Genomic DNA, 15,870 nt, shown 5'->3' on the forward strand with positions numbered 1-15,870 from the left:
TATTTGCAAGATCCTCTGTTGGTGTCGTCCTGGAGGACGTATGGGTTCGTTGTTCTCGTACTATGGACCGGTACTCGTCTATTGTGGCATGATGGATACTGCATGCTAAACCACAAATCCTAGGGTTCTCATGCCTTTTGGAGCTGCGAAGGTGGCAGACGATCGACGAACGCAAGAATTTTACCACTCAGTCTTACGTCAACTGTACGATAGCGCTACGCATGCTCCCCTACGGGTTACTGTTATCAGCGCAGCAAAGCCAAATTGCTGCAGCTCAAATGCATTCAAATGGAGGGACTGCGGACGAGGTCTCAACCACGTTCCATTTTACAAGACAAACTGACGTCACTTTACAATCCAGTCCGTTTACGGTCTCGCCGGAAACGTGTGTGCCTTGCGTCCCTCACAACCGCTGACGGCCGCATGTTCACCTCTCACCGTGACATTTCCGACTTTATTTACACCTATTTTACTGATGTGTACGATACCCATGTCCCGGCTGAAAACTCTCTCGACGACTTTACTTTCTTGCTGCATCGCGTCGTCACTCCTCAATTAAATGACGACTTTCTGCGTCCCTTTCACAAGGATGATATTTACGATGTTATTGGATGATCTCAGTCCCGAATGTCGCCTAGATCAGACGGTATTCCTAAGGTGTTTTATGTTCACTTTTGGCGACTCATTGGTGGCACCTTAACGTCAGTGGTAAATAAAGTGACGCGGAGAGTTTCACTTCCTGCTCCCTTTCAGGAAGGTAAACTGGTCCTCCTCCCTAAATCCGTAGGTCGCCATGCGATTGATTCCCTCCATCCTATTACTTTCCTTAACTTCGATTATAAAATTGTCGCTAGAGCAATTAATATCCGTCTCTCTAAGCTGCTCTATACCATTATTGCCACCCACCAAAGCTGTGTGCCTGGACGCACGATACTGACTTCTGTTCTCGAATGTCGCGATGTAATTTCTGTGGCGGCTGCCGCTAACGTCCCAGGGGCTTTGCTTTTTCTTGATTTCCAGAAAGCGTTTGATCGTTTCAGCCATGGTTTTGTAACGAGAGTGCTCACCGCTGTCGGCTTTATTAATGATACTCCACAGGTCTTAACTCGCCTTTTTACCGGTATCAGGGTCTCGGTGTTTGTGAACGGTCACCCGACCGCCCCCCCCCCCCCCCCCCTGGGTTACTATCAGATGGTGTTTACCCCAGGAAAGCCCCTTATCCATGTCACTTTTTGTCTTGTTGTCAGAGATCTTACTTCGCCCCCTCGCCATGCAATTACATGGCTGGACTATATTGGGGGAACTTTTTTCGGTCCGTGCATACGCCGATGACGTCATGGTATTAGTACGCCACGTCGAGGACATACCGAGGCTTAAGGATACCTTGGATTCATTTTGTCGCCTTGCTGGTGCTCGCATTAATGATCGTAAATGCACGTTCCTACCGCTGAGAGGCTTCGATCTTGTCGTCATTCCTTCGGCGACGGTCGTCAATCGCCAGGGATCTTAGTGGAGCACAATCCGTGTCATGGGGCTATCATTGAACATGAACGCCGTTCTCTTAGCCTCCTTCTCAAGGTACGGGTTTTAGAGACCTCTGTCTTCAGTAAAGTATATTACGTTGCGGCCTTCCCGCTCCCCCGCGATGATTGCCGCAGACTGAAACATCTGTCTGGTCGATTCCTGTGGCGCCGCCATATCTTTCGTGTCCGGTCTGAAGTAGTGGCCAGGCCTCGAAAGCTTGGAGGATTTTGTCTTTCCGATATCAAAGTGAAGACGTCTGTCTTATTTGCCCGCCGCAATGTTTTACTTGTACGTGGGCTATGCTTTCAGTTACCTCTCGTTTACTTTCCCATTTCCGGCTAGACTGTCTGACCCCTCCTGTTGATGTTGCATGGATTAAGCCTAAATTGCGGCACATCCGTGAATACTTTCTAATTATCGTACCCTAGGTGCTGATGTACTTTCTGTGACGCATGTTACTACCAACATGCTTTCACCCCGTTGGGGTGCACCATGTCCCCTTTCTTCTGTTGAACTTGCTTCCCCGTCGACGTCTTGGAAAACGGTCTGCTCTCATCTTAGTCTTCCTATATTGCCAGTGGAGATTGTTTCAACGTGATATAAGGTCATTCACCTTTTGATACCTTCTGCTGATCGTCTTTTCGTGCCGGTTGGTGTGGACGTGCGGTTCTAGGTGCTTCAGTCTGGATCCGCGTGGCCGCAATGGTCGCAGGTTCGAATACTGCCTCGGGCATGGATGTGTGTGATGTCCTTAGGTTAGTTAGGTTTAAGTAGTTCTAAGTTCTAGGGGACTGATGACGACAGATGTTAAGTCCCATAGTGCTCGGAGCCATTTGAACCATTTTTCGTCTTTTCTTATTGGCCTTCGTCCGACTGGTGTGAGGAATGTCATCAAACTGACACCTTACTTTACAGGCTTGTTGCTTGCGGACGGGATCGTTGTCTCTGGGTCCGCCGTCAATTAGCTTTCCTTACTCGAGGGCCTGAAACCGCTTTCCCAGACGACATTTTCCTACATAAGAAGATACCCTTTTTTCCGCAGACGAAACCGAACACGACTGTCTGGCTCTGTCCGCCTGCTTAGCGGAGTGGTAACGTGCTTGCCTCCCATGCAGCGGGCACGGGTTCGATTCCCGGCCCGGCAGGCGATTTCCCCCGCTCGTGGCCTGGGTGTTGTGTTGTCCTCCTCATCATTTCATCCTCAGCACCGGCACGCAAGACGCCCAGTGTGGCATCGCCTGAAATAAGACTTGGAGGCCGAACTTCCCCGAACTTCTGGCCAACAATGCCGTACGCTCATTTCATTTCCTTTTGTCTGGCTCTTGGGTTACTATGTTCGCTATGTCGTTGAAGGCGGGAGTGGCCGAGATGCCCGCGTTTTTCACTATTATCTGACAACTGCGCATTGGAAATGGCAGCGGTTGCCACGATACCGAACGCTTTTTGCGAATATGCTTTCTCTTGTGTGATTAAACACAAGTTGGTTAAGTTCCCCTGTGTTCCTTGTTTCTTCCCTGAGCTTGAGTCCCCTCCCTTGTAACTTTGTCAGTTTTTCTCTTCCACATGTACATATAAAAAATTGGCAAGAAGGGTGGGATAATGGTTTAGTCTTCCCGTTCAGAATTTTATAATTGTTTGTGCTTAATTAATTTGATGATTTTTTTGCGGATGATGTAAAATAATGATTTGACTGTGGTTGTCTGACTTTCATGAAAATACCATGTCAATCTGATAATTAAAAAAGTGCTAATGCGCTGCTTCCTGGACTCGCTTAGGCACACCGGCCCCGGAGGATTGACGACGAGGGCGGTGTGCCGGGCAGCCTGCATGTGGTTTTTAGGCGGTTTTCCACATCCCACTAGGTGACTACCGAGCTGGTCCACATCTCCCGTATCAGTTACTCGACTCGCACACGTTTGAAAACGTTCGCACTTTCATGTCTTACACTAGACGCAGACAGCTGGGATACTTCCGTCCAAGGCGGCACGGGGTTGCGACAGGAAGGGCATCCGGCCGCCCTCTGACACCAGCGTCGCCAAATCCGCAGTAACAGGGCCGAACCCGCGTTGAAGTGGGACAAAGGTCCAAGAAAATCATGAAAAATTGCGCCAGAATACTCGCCGATTATACCTTTTATGTTCACTATAGTACGATTGAAAGTAGTTGTCACTTGACAGGCAACTGGCTCCGGGGTCCCGCCACCAATAACCAATGGCAGCCGGCGCTGTCGGCTGCCACTGCGTAATGCTGAGCTGACTAAGGCATTGTGCCAGCCAGCCAGCCAGCCAGTCATCAGCGAGCCGTTGTAGACATGCGGGTGAGAGATTTGAGTGACTTGTAGCTTCGCGTGTTTACGATGTCTGATGAAAGCAGTCGCAAGAGAGGGAAGTCGAGGCTGCACACCCCTCGGAAACCTCCAAAAAGTGGCGGACATGGCGTCGTTATACGCAGTCAGGCGCGTGAATACGTGTGTTGCTTAAGGGAGTATTTTGAGAGAGAGAGAGGGATGCAGGAGGGCCTCTCGTTCCTTTCGATAAGGTGGTGGAGCGAACTGCAGCTGCTCTGCAAGCTAGCGAACGATCAGTAAGAAGAATCTGCAAGGAGAAATTCAGTAAAGGAGGTTCAAGTAAATCATCTAATTTGGAGGCAACTGGGAAAAGAGGCGACTAGAGAAGAGGGTTACAAAACTTGACTCTTTTCAGGAAGATGCCACTCGGCGTCAAATATACGCATTTTATTCGAGGAAAGACTCAAAAAACTACAAGCTACCCTCACAGCGGCTGACCTGTTTCGGGGTAGTAAATCGTCTTTGTTAAGAGTCGTGAAAATGTTAGGATTCCGCTATAAATCCATCTCTGGCGAAAGTTACTAATGGAATGCCAAGATATTGCAGCCTGGTGACACCGCTTTCTTAGAGAATTAGTGGGGACAAATTTGATGATATCGTTTGGCTTCCATGAAACGTGGGTGAATGCAGGACACAGCTTTAAAAAAGGCTGGACAGACGGTACATCAGCGGCAATATGGCAGCTCCGATCGGCAGAGGAAAAAGGATAATTGTAGCACATGCCGGAAATTCAAAAGGTTTCATTCCAAATTGCCTGCTGCTATTCAGTTCAAATAAGACCTCCGACTACCACGAAGAGATGAACCACAATAGTTTTGTGAAATGATTTGAAGACTGTGTGCTCCAGAACTTAACAAAAAAACTCTATCATTGTTATGGATAACGCTCCTTATCGCTCAGTAATACAAGATAAAGCACCCACAAAGGCAACGAGGAAAAAACTACATTGTTAGCTGGTTACAGAAACGTAAGGTACAGTTCGACAGTAATTTGACAAGGGCAGAATTATTAGAACTTGTATCGCAACACAAGCCAAAGAACCCGATTTACATTGTGGATGAAGTAGCAAAAAATACGGTCATAAAGTGCTCAGATTGCCATTTCAACGCAATAGAGCTGACTTGGGCTCAGGTTAAACGTTTTATTGCTGCAGAAAATAAGAAATTCACATTAAACGGCATATTACTGCAGAAAATAAGAAATTCACATTAACCGAAGTGGAACGCCTTTTGAAAGAGGCAGTTGAAATTGTGACATCAGAAGACTGGCAGAAGGTAGTGCATCACGTGAAAGGAGTGATACAGAACGCATGGAACAATTGAAGGTATCTTACAACAAAGTGTCGAAGACTTGATTATATCTGTCAGTACGAGCAGCGACACAGATAGTTCCTCTGACTCTGAATTAAGCGGTATTTTCGCATTGTCTGGTTAGTGTGTAGTGTACTTACTTCCATTAATTATCGTGTTTGTGAATTTATTTCCATTAATTCTTATTCTTGTTGTGAGACTGAGAAACACTGTTTGGTCAGCTCTCGTCATCTCCTTACGGTAAGTTAGACTGAATTTTAATTCTATTTCATTTTGTATATACACCAAGATGTTATTCAATATGTGTAATAGTTTTCTAGATTTGCAATCTAAAGAAGAAAACTTTTCCGGACGCGAAAATTTCACACACTTCAATAGTTAATGTAACAATGGCCCTAATTAAAATTAAGAAAAGATATTTTATATGCTTATAGATACGACTGAGACCGATACTGTACGTAAATTTCAAAATATTTACATAATATTTATAGGAGATAGAGATTTTAAACCTCATACTTGTTTCGAGTTCAGTAGTGATAGGGTTGCTTAAAAACGCTGTTTTCAGAAATTTATATACAGGAAACGTAATGCACTACGAAAACTTTTAAAGATTCTTTGCCTAGTGCAATATTTTGCTGTGACACCAATAGTTTTTCAGTAATGACGTGATAAGTTAGAAGCTGTTTGCGAAATCGAGAATTTAAATGGTTTCAAACAAATTAACGTAACTCTTGTCCTAACTAAAATTAAGAAAAGATATTTGACAGATTGAGAGGCATTGTAGAGATATACATCATATGTGGGTTTGAATTTTTTTACTTAATTTTTGTAGAAGATACAGGTTTTAAAACGATTTTCTATCGCCGGGGGTAGCGATGCGCTGAGGCGTCTGTCTCCAGTCAGTGCTTGACGTGCCAACGCCGCAACTTCGCAGCGCAAACGTCAAGTGACAACTCCTTTAAATCAGACTATAGTTGCTGTTTTCGTTTTAGTGTGATACTGTGACGCCAGGGCCTTCCGTTGGCACATGCTAAGAGAAAGTAATGTTCCGTCAGATGCCGAACCGAGTAAAGGCAGGTACAATGGGATGGGGTGACAGAAGGCGCTGTGAACGGATATACTTGGCTCCGCCTACGGAGCACACCTGTACAATGAGTGTCGGTGTGGCCAGCACGGGGCAGCACCCGGTTCAGATCTCTGCCAGGGTACCGAGCGTCAGGCTCTCCAGTAATTTCTCCAAAACCAGGTCCGCCTCGAGGAGGACAGCGCCGATTTCTGCCGCGCAACCGGGACAGCGTTCCTAGCAGCTGCTCTCCGCTTCCACCGTGCCGATATACACATATACACTGAAGCGCCGAAGCAACTGGCGTATTCAAATACAGAGATATATAAACAGGCAGTATACGACGCTGCGGTCGGCAACGCTATATAAGACAACAAGTGTCTGGCTCAGTTGTTAGATCGGTTACTGGTGCTACAATTGCATATTATCAAGTTTTAACTGAGTTTGAACGTGGTGTACAGTCGGCGCACGAGCGATGGGACACAGCATATCCGAGGTAGCGATGATGTGGGGATTTTTCCGTACGACCATTTCACGAGTTAAACGTGAATATCAGGTAAACGTTAAGACAATGAATCTCCGACATCTCTGCGGCCGGAAGAAAGGGACCAACGACGACTGAAGAGAATGGTCTAGCCTGACAGAAATGCAACCCTTCCGCAGATTGCTACAGATTTCACTGCTGGGCCACCAGAAGTGTCAGCGTGCGAACCATTCAACGAAACACCATCGATATGGGCTTTGGGAGCCGAAGGCCCACTCGTGTACCGTTGATGACTGCTCGGCAAAGCCTTATGCCTCGCTTGTTCCCGTCAACACTGGCATTGGACTGTTGATGACTGGGAAAGTGTTGCGTGGTCGGGTGAGTCTCGTTTGAAATTATATCGAGAGAATGGGCTTGTACGGGTATGGAGACAACGTCTTGAATGCATGGACCCTGCATGGTAGCGGGAGCTGTTCAAGCTGGTGAATTCTCTGTAATGGTGTGGGGTGTGTGCAGCCGTTGTGACATGGGACCCTCGACACATCTAGATACGAGTCTGACAGATGACCTGTACGTAAGCTTCCTGCACCCATCCGAAGTACATTGCTCATTCCGACGGACTTGGGAAATCCCAGCAGGACAATGCGACATCCCACACGTCCACAATTGCTACAGAGTGGCTCGAGGATCACTCTCTTGGGTTTAAACACTTTCGCTGGTCACCAAGCTCCCCAGACATGAATACTATTGAGCATTGTATGGGACGGCTTGCAACTTGATGTTCAGAAGAGATCTCGACGCCCTCGCAATCTTACGGATTTATGGCCAGTCCTGCAGGATTCATGCTGTTAGTTCCTTTCAGCACTAGTTCAGACATTAGTCGAGTCCATGCCACGTCGTGTTGCGGAACTTCAGCGTGCTCGCGGGGCCCTGCACGATATTAGGAAGGTGTAACAGTTTCTTTGGCTCTTGACTTCACAATTAAGTGAAATTTACATATCTGAGCCACGCGGGATTAGCCGAGCGATCTAAGGCGCTGCAGTCATGGACTGTGCGGCTGGCCCCGGCGGAGGTTCGAGTCCTCCCTCTGGCATGTGTGTGTGTGTGTGTGTGTGTTTGTCCTTAGGATAATTTAGGTTAAGTAGGGTGTAAGCTTAGGGACTGGTGATCCTAGCCGTTAAGTCCCATAAGATTTCACACACACATTTGAACTTTTTTTTTCTACATATCTGAATTATTCTGTACCGTATGGAAAACACTGATTTCAAACTTACACATTCCTTCTAACAGTAAAGCGGTGAGTATAAAATCGTTTTGAATATTAAGTCACGTCATCTATTAATACAGAATAAATGACAGTCACATTTCACATTTTTTGTCTGTGCGTAAATGCCAGACTAACGAACTACCTTAGGGGCTCTGATACGGTTCTCACTAAGAATTCTGCTGATTCGCGACGATGTTGGGCGTGTATAATTGATAGTACTTTTGCGTGTCTAATGCCTGTCAAGCGTGATATCGTTTTCTAAATGTTCGTGTAGCGTGCACCTGATACGGGAAGTGGGTACCAACCCAGCATTTGCTCAGATGCTTGTGGGAAATCGCCTAAAATCACGTCCAGATTGGACAGCTCACCACACTTCTTCGATATTCCGCAAGTCGAGTTCGATCACGGACTGGAAGAAGGCGTTTCAGCGCACTAGGTTATCCATACCTCTGTAACTGTTATGAAGTACCTGCAGCGTTTTCTGTCTGTATGTCAAGGCTGGTGTCAGGAGCTGGTGTAGCGATCTTAATACAGCATTCACTGGCAGATATACAAACGTACGGGGAAGGTTTGTGTTTGTAATTTACGAGTATTACCACTATGCCAGACGAGTCGTCCGGTCGTAAACCTCTGCTTACGAGGGAAACTCGCCATTGCACCGCCATCAGATGTAGTGGTGAAAGGTCCGGTGGACAGGCCGTCAGAAACTGAACATTCATCAAGCATGAAAGCAGAAAGAAGGTGTACCGAACTGTGAAAAATGAAGCAAAACAGTAACGGTGAACAGTCGAAGTTCAAGAACGAAGTCGAATAGCCATGGTGTCGTCTTAGGTCGTCACGATGTTGGACTGTGAGATGGGAGATCCATGTTCGTATCTCGCCTGTGCCTACATATTTTTTTCTTCACAAAATTATGAACTGTCCATCCAGTCATTGACGTGTCTGTTAACTGTATTCATATTTGTGTCTGTGTTGTGAGGTAACGTGCATCTGCAGCAGCCAGATGTGAGAAAGGGACCTCCAGACAAACGTACCTACTATTTTTTCTACACAAGTACCACATGTAATGACTCTTGTATTCCGTTTTGGAAGTTTTAACTTTCGAATTCTTTTACTGTAACATAGTTCACACCCATTTACTGTACTTGTTATTTTCATTTATGTGTGAATCTATGTGGCATCTCGTCTATTCTCACTACTCATCACATTTACTTGCGACAGTAGCATATTCTTAGATTCTTACCACATGACAGATATTCTATAACCGGTATATGACAATTACCAAACCTACAGAAGGAGAACTGACACGTCAATAGTAGTAGGGTAAAGCTCGTATCAACACATTTCGTTAGTGTAGGTTGCATTCATTCAGAGGAAAGCATACGAAGGTATTCCCAAAAGTAAGGCCTCCTGTTTTCTTTACAAGCAAATAGACCTGTTTATTTCTACAATGGTTTACATCAGTTTACAGCTTGAAAATTTAGCAATTTTCCGACGTAATCACTATTTCTGTCAATGCATTTTTGTAGACGCCGTGGCAGTTTTTGTATGCCCATGTCATGGCAGCTCGCCGCCATGCTGTTCAGAAAGTTATGAAACTCTTCTTTCACCTCGTCGTCGGAGCTGAATAGCTTTCTGGTCAAATGTTCTATTAACCTAGGGACAAGGTGATAGTCACTGGGCGCCAAGTCAGGACTATAGAGTGGGTGGGTGATTATGTTCCACTGAAACTGTTGCAGGAAAGCAACGGTTTGCCGAGAGATGTGTGGGCGAGCGTTGTCAGGGAGAATCTGTACGCCCTTGCTCAACATTTCTCTTCCCCGTTTCTGAATTGCCCGTTTGAGTTTTTTTGAGAGTCACACAGTACTTATCAGCGTTAATTGTGGTCCCAGTGGGCATAAAGTCGACCAGCAATACCCATTTCCGATCCCAAAAAACGGTTGTCGTGACTTTACGGGCACACTGTATTAGTTTGAATTTCCGCTGCTTTGGCCAAGAAAGATGCAGCCACAGGCGTGATTGTTGCTTGGGCTCAGGTGTAAAGTGGTATGCCCAGGTTTCGTCACCCGTGACAGTTGAGTCCAGAAAGTTGTCCTGTTCGGTTGCAAGGCGATGAAAAAATGCGCGGGAAGCATCAACTCGTTGCCGCATGTGGTCTTCAGTCAGCATGCGTGGCACCCATCTTGCGCGCACCTCTCGGTAGTTCAATGTTTCCGTTAAAATTGTGTGAGCGGTGCTTCGGGAAACCTCAGGAACCAACGTGCGGAGATCATCCAGGGTGATGCGCCGATCTTCACTCATGCCTTGCTCGACCTTCAACACTCTCCCCTCAGAAACTGACGGTCTGCTCTTTTGTTCGTCATGAATTTCTGGCCGACCACGTGCAGACTCTCTCCACCACGTGCGAACAGTTTTTAACATCCATGCACGACTCACCGTACACTCCCGTCAATTGGCGATGGGTTTCAATCAGCGCAGTGCGCTTTGCGTTCAACAACCGAATAACTGCGCACAATTCGCACTTGGCGGTAACATCCAACGTGAGCTCCATTCTCAACGGCTGCCAAGCCAAGACTGAGCACCTCATCGCGGCGTGCGCATGTTTACACACAGCGCGTGAAGCACTCTTCATAACAGCGTGACCAACTGCCACACAGAGTTCTGTACTTATAAAGAAACAGGAGACCTTACTTTTGGGATTACCTTCGTACATACAAGGGAAACATGATTGATTTACGACCCCTGCTATTAAACTGTTTTTCTGTTAACTGATTTATGATCTCCTGGGGATAAAAATGGTTCAAATGGCTCTGAGCACTATGGGACTTGACTTCTAAGGTCATCGGTCCCCTAGAACTTAGAACTACTTAAACCTAACTAACCTAAGGACATCACACACAGCCATGCCCGAGGCAGGATTCGAACCTGCGACCGTAGTGGTCGCGCGGTTCCTGACTGTAGCGCCTAGAACCGCTCGGCCACCCCGGCCGGCCGATCTCCTGGGGACAATCCATTCTTCTGAGAAACTTTCCACCCCTCTTTTTGCCGCTGTTCCACCTCCACTTCTCTGGGAATCCCCTTGTCGATAAAAGTACACTTTACACAAATTAATTGACTAATTAATCAAACTGATTAATTAATTAACCCCTAACAAGCTGGGAAATCCCCCAGCCATACTATCACACCCCTCTCTTTCTTGCAGCTCCTCCATCTGGAAATTGGCGGGAAAAGGACTCAGTCTTTGCTGGAGAGGAAGGATCTCATGACAGGAAATTCAGATCAATGTCAATTACATAACAAAGGATATACTGTTGTGACCCTTCGAGCTTCCCCGGCGGATGTGTTGTAAATAGTCTTCACGGGTTTGCCGCCGGATCACGTTGTGCAAATTCCACAATATTTCCTCGGAGCAACTGTCCGACATCTTCAGTGGTTCAACCTTGCTCGTGGCTGACGGTATCCGCACACCGACGCGCCGTTTCTAGAACACGCGCGCGAAGAATGCGCAGCCGCGGAAATCGCGCATGCGCAGTGATTTGCGATATTCAAACTCACTCTGCCGAAAATCGCAGAGCGGCTGTCCCACGCGTGTGCAGTACGCTGCGTTTGTCAACTGCGGCCAGACGTTACTCACCAACGGCCGTACTAGGCCAGTGTTACGACGGGCCTGTTATCGAAGAATCTTGATTTTCGCGTCGTGATTTAATAGCAGCCAGTGCAGGGTTCCAGGCTGTGCTCAGTTGAAATCCCGTATCCTTGTTGATGAGATTATCGGCTGTACGGCTGCGCGGGATTAGCCGAGCGGTCAAGGCCCTGCAGTCATGGACTGTGCGGCTGGTCCCGGCGGAGGTTCGAGACCTACCTCGGGCATGTGTGTGTGTGTGTGTGTGTGTTTGTCTTTAGGATAATTTAGGTTAAGCAGTGTGTGAGCTTAGGAACTGATGACCTTAGCAGCTAAGTCCCATAAGATTTCACACACATTTGAACATTTTTTTTCGTCTGTACGGATATGTATTGCTTGCTTAATGACGCAATCCCAGAAATATGATGCCGGGGATAAAACTTCCGTCTTTTCACAAATCATACGATGTCCTGTATTCAGGCAGTGTTCCGCAATTGCCGACTTTTCCGGTTGGCGTAGGCGTGTATGACGCTGACGTTCATCGCAGCGTTCTTGTACTGTGCGGCGTCTGGCCTGTATACGCTGCCCCACACTGACAAGGAATCTTGTACACAACACATTTCCTCAGTCCGATGTCAACCTTAAGCGAACCCAACAGGTTTCTCAGTTTTGCAGATGGTTGAAAAACACACTTAATTCCGTATCTTCCGAGGACTCTTCCGATTCTTGGCGACATGGCACCAAAATACGGCAAAAAGGCCAAAGTGGTGGACGTCTTCGTATCTTCATTCTACTCCATAGATTGAACTCGCTTGGGCCTGAATGCATTACGTATCTGTCTCTCAGAATAACAGTTTTGTCGGAACAGTGTCTTCAAATGTTGTATTTCACTCGACAGGCTCTCAGGATCAGATACCACATGTTCTCTATGAACTAACGTACTTAATGCACTACCGCATTGTGCAGGGTGATGGCAGCTTGTGGTCTGCAGATATAGATCTGTATGCGTTTGCTTGCGGTAGACGCTGTGTCCCAAGGTTCCATCTGCTTTCCTTCGTACCAAGACATCAAGAAAAGATAAAATACCATCTTTTTCCACTTCCATTGTTAATTTTATATCCGGATGGAGCGAATTAAGATGCTGAAGAAACAGAGGTAAAATATCAAGCCATGTGGCCACACCACAAATGTATCATCCACATACCGCAAAAAGCAATAGGGTTTGAGAGTGGCTGACTGTAGTACTGTTTCTTCAAAGCCCTCCGTAAATAATTGGCCACCACAGGAGACAGAGGGCGTCCCATGGCGACACCGTCCACCTGTCCAAAATATTGGTCGTGAAATACGAAGTATGTTGAAATAAGCACGTGTTTGACTCAAACTTGTTGCTAATGAGCTCCAAAGAGTCCTGCAAGGGCACCTTTGTAAATAAAGACACAACATCGAGACTTACTAACATATCCGATGTTTCGAATGTGATGGTCGCACTTGGCTACGAGAGGTCCCAATAGTAGTGTCAGGTATTTGGCAACAAAATAAGTAGGTGCTCCTATGTTATTTACAATGGGATGGAGAGGCACCCCATTCTTATGGATCTACCCAAGATCCAAAAGAACGAGGTACCTCTCCGTCCCATTGTAAGTAACTTAGGGGCACATCTTGAGCTTGGACAGTTCACGGTTTCTATTTTGCTTCTTTTTTAACAGTTCAGTACACCTTCTTCCTGTTTTCGCGTTTGATGTGTATTCAGGTTTTGATGGACTATCCAGCGGGCCATTTTACCACTAAATCTGAGGGGTGTGATGGGGAATTCCTCTTGTTAGTGCTACCAGTGTGACACCGGGCCAGGTGGCCGGTGTTGATACTGAAACCGTTATTAAGACCTTCATTTCGATCGCCTTTTTGAGGGTGATTAAGCTGCTCATTCCTCAGGATGGTTTTTTCTATACTGAAACATCAAGTTTAATAGTGGTTTTAGCTTCAAAAAGACGCGGCGGAAGGTGCAAGAGAATTTATTAAAGCTCATGCTGGACCTGGAGGCCTTCACAGTTTCGTGAATAATGCGGTTAGTTTGTAATTGTGCCAGTTCCGATCAATGCAACGCCGTAACACACAAAACAACAATCGCAAAATTTACCCTCTTGACATTCGTTACGCTGACTGACACGACATAGTAGTGGAAAACTAGGAACGAATGTGTCTCTGCGAGGGAAATGCTTGTTTCATGGAACTGTTGCCCAACACATGGAATGTCTTCGTGATTTCTCTTCATACATCTTTCTCCGTCTAGCCATTTTAGTCGTCTTGCATCCTTTCCGTCCTCGCACTTCTCACTTGTCCTTCCTCTTCCACTTTTCGTTCTGTCCCTGCTGCCCCCTGTGTGTCCGGGGGTTAGAATAGGCCCGAGGTATTCCTGCCTGTACAAGGCGACTAAAAGGAGTTTCACACGTTTCGGTCTTTGTGTGATGGTCCCCTGTAGGGTTTGACCTCCATTCTTTAAAATTTTCTCTAAGAGCTAGCCAATTGGAGAAGGGCGCCTTACAAGGTGCATCATGTCCATCGTGAATTGAGATCTTTAGCCCAATTTCTCGTCGTCGCATCGCCGTCCTGGCCATTCTCCATCTCTTGGGCGAGTACACCTTCCTGGGTGCGTTTTCCACCACGCACTATGCAGTGTCGGTTTCTGCGTCGACGATGACCGTGAACTTCTTTGCACCTGATATCCAGCACGGTAGTCAGTCCGTTGTGGTGGGGCCGCCATGTATCCTGTCAGTTGTAGCCCCCTGACCACACAGGGATCGCTCTGCTGATGTCTGCGCCGTTAACTCCCTACATATGCCAAGGGGCAGATACCCATCCCCCTAGGGCATCAGGACTCCCAGCAATGGCCATCCTGACAGGTGTCTTTTGCTGTGGCTGGGTGGCGCCCGTGGGGAGGGCCCCTGGTCGAAGTGGGTGGCTTCAGGGCGGATGACACGCAATGAAGCGTAGTGCATCATCTCTTGTTGGTGGTGAAACATCAGCAGTCTCTAAGCAATCACGAGCTCAATTCAACACACAGAAGTACGACCCGAAATCGTTCCCCTCCCTGGCAATACCAGGGGAGGAACGTCAGGCTAAGGATGGCAGCGGATCTTATTCGCCCTGGTACCTTGTATGTTCGAGAGCTGATGGGAAATATTTCATGATGATGAATCCTCGGTTTTTTGTTGAGCATTTAGAGGACAAGTTTGGGGAGGTGGAGGGCTCGTCCAAAATGAGATCTGGGTCAGTCTTGATCAAAATAGCATCCTCTGCCCAGTCACGGGAGTTACTCGCTTGTGACAAGCTGGGGGATGTTTCTGTAACCATTACGCCTCATAAGAGCTTAAATATGGTCCAGGGTATCATATTTCACAGATACTTTCTTTTGCAGTCCGATGATGAGCTGGGCGCCAATTTAGAGCGGCGAGGTGTACATTTCGTCCGGCGTGTTCACTAGGATCCAAAGGATAATAAAGTTGCCACCAGTGCCTTCATCTTCGCCTTTGAGGGTGATACATTGCCTGTGAAGGTCAAGGTGATGGTCTACCGGTGTGATGTAAAGCCCTATATCCCTCCCCAAATGCGGTGCTGTAAGTGCTGTAAGTTTGGCCATATGTCTTCGCGCTGTACTTCCAGCATCACATGCCGAGATAGCGGACGCCGATCACATCCCAGTACACCATGTGCTCCGCCTCCCATCTGTGTTAACTATGGAGAGCACCATTCGCTTTGCTCGGCTGACTGCAGGATTCTCCAGAAAGAAAAAGAAAATCATGGAGTACAAGACCCTGGACACACTGATCTACACTGAGACTAAGAGCAAATTTAAATGCCTGCATCCTGTGCGTATGACATTGTCTTACGCCGCCACTACAACAGTTCTGGCATCATCAGCTCCGACAACCCAGGTCACCTCTCAGAGCCGGAAGACTACACCTGCTCCCTTGATGGTGAGGGGGGGGGGGGCATTTCCTCCCTGTTGCTCCTGCACCACCTACTTCAGCAGCAACACCCCCCCCCCCCCCCCAACGATCAGGGACATCCGTCCCCACTTCTAAGCTGGAGAAGCGAAAGTCTTCTTCTGTTTCTCTCCCTCGGAAGAGATCCCTTGGGTCACTCCCTTCCCAGGTTTCTTCTAGTGGAAAAGACGACACCCACCAGTGGCTGAAGAGCCAAAAAGCAGCTGGTCGTAGGGCTTCTCGATCATCCTCAGTTACAGAGACTGAGCC

Source organism: Schistocerca piceifrons, chromosome 3, assembly GCF_021461385.2.
Source record: "Schistocerca piceifrons isolate TAMUIC-IGC-003096 chromosome 3, iqSchPice1.1, whole genome shotgun sequence".
NCBI classification, from domain to species: domain Eukaryota; kingdom Metazoa; phylum Arthropoda; class Insecta; order Orthoptera; family Acrididae; genus Schistocerca; species Schistocerca piceifrons.